The sequence below is a fragment of the Nannospalax galili genome, unplaced genomic scaffold, assembly GCF_000622305.1.
Source record: "Nannospalax galili isolate Female #2095 unplaced genomic scaffold, S.galili_v1.0 scaffold2382, whole genome shotgun sequence".
Lineage (NCBI taxonomy): Eukaryota > Metazoa > Chordata > Mammalia > Rodentia > Spalacidae > Nannospalax > Nannospalax galili.
In genome coordinates, this window is record NW_008346905.1 from 23,749 (window position 1) to 24,317 (window position 569).

The window sequence follows — 569 nt, forward strand, 5'->3', positions numbered from 1 at the left end:
ACGCCTGTTTTTACAGGTTTATTATATGATCAATCTAGATTAGGTCCCCCTGTCAGGAATCCAAGGAAACTGACCCCTGAGGTGGGAGCCTTTTTAACCAAAGAAAATCTTGCATGCCAAAGCACTAAAACATGCAAGCTGCTCGGAGTTCCTCTCACAGAGTCAGAGGGTCAGTCTGAACCTGGAGAATTCTTGAGAAAAGAAGTTTGTGAGAACAAGCATGAGTCTGAACAGAAAGGACCAGTTTCTGCCCTGAGTCAGCTTCTCACATTTTTAGCCTATGCTACATAAGTTTGAAAGAGCAAGTAAGAGACATTAGGCAGAAAACATCTTAAGATCTAAAGAACAGGCTTAAGTCTGAAGTGAAAGGTGCACAATTTCCCTCCAGAGTTAGCTGTAGGCATATTCAAGCAGCCTAGGTTTATAAAAATCATAGTATACATCATACAAACACTTACAGTATTTACACGAACATCTGCCACACTCTTTTCTTCAGGAGGCAGAGGACCAAGAAACCTTGCTGCCAAAACTTCGACGTGTGTTATTACAGTTAGGAATGGTAACCATTG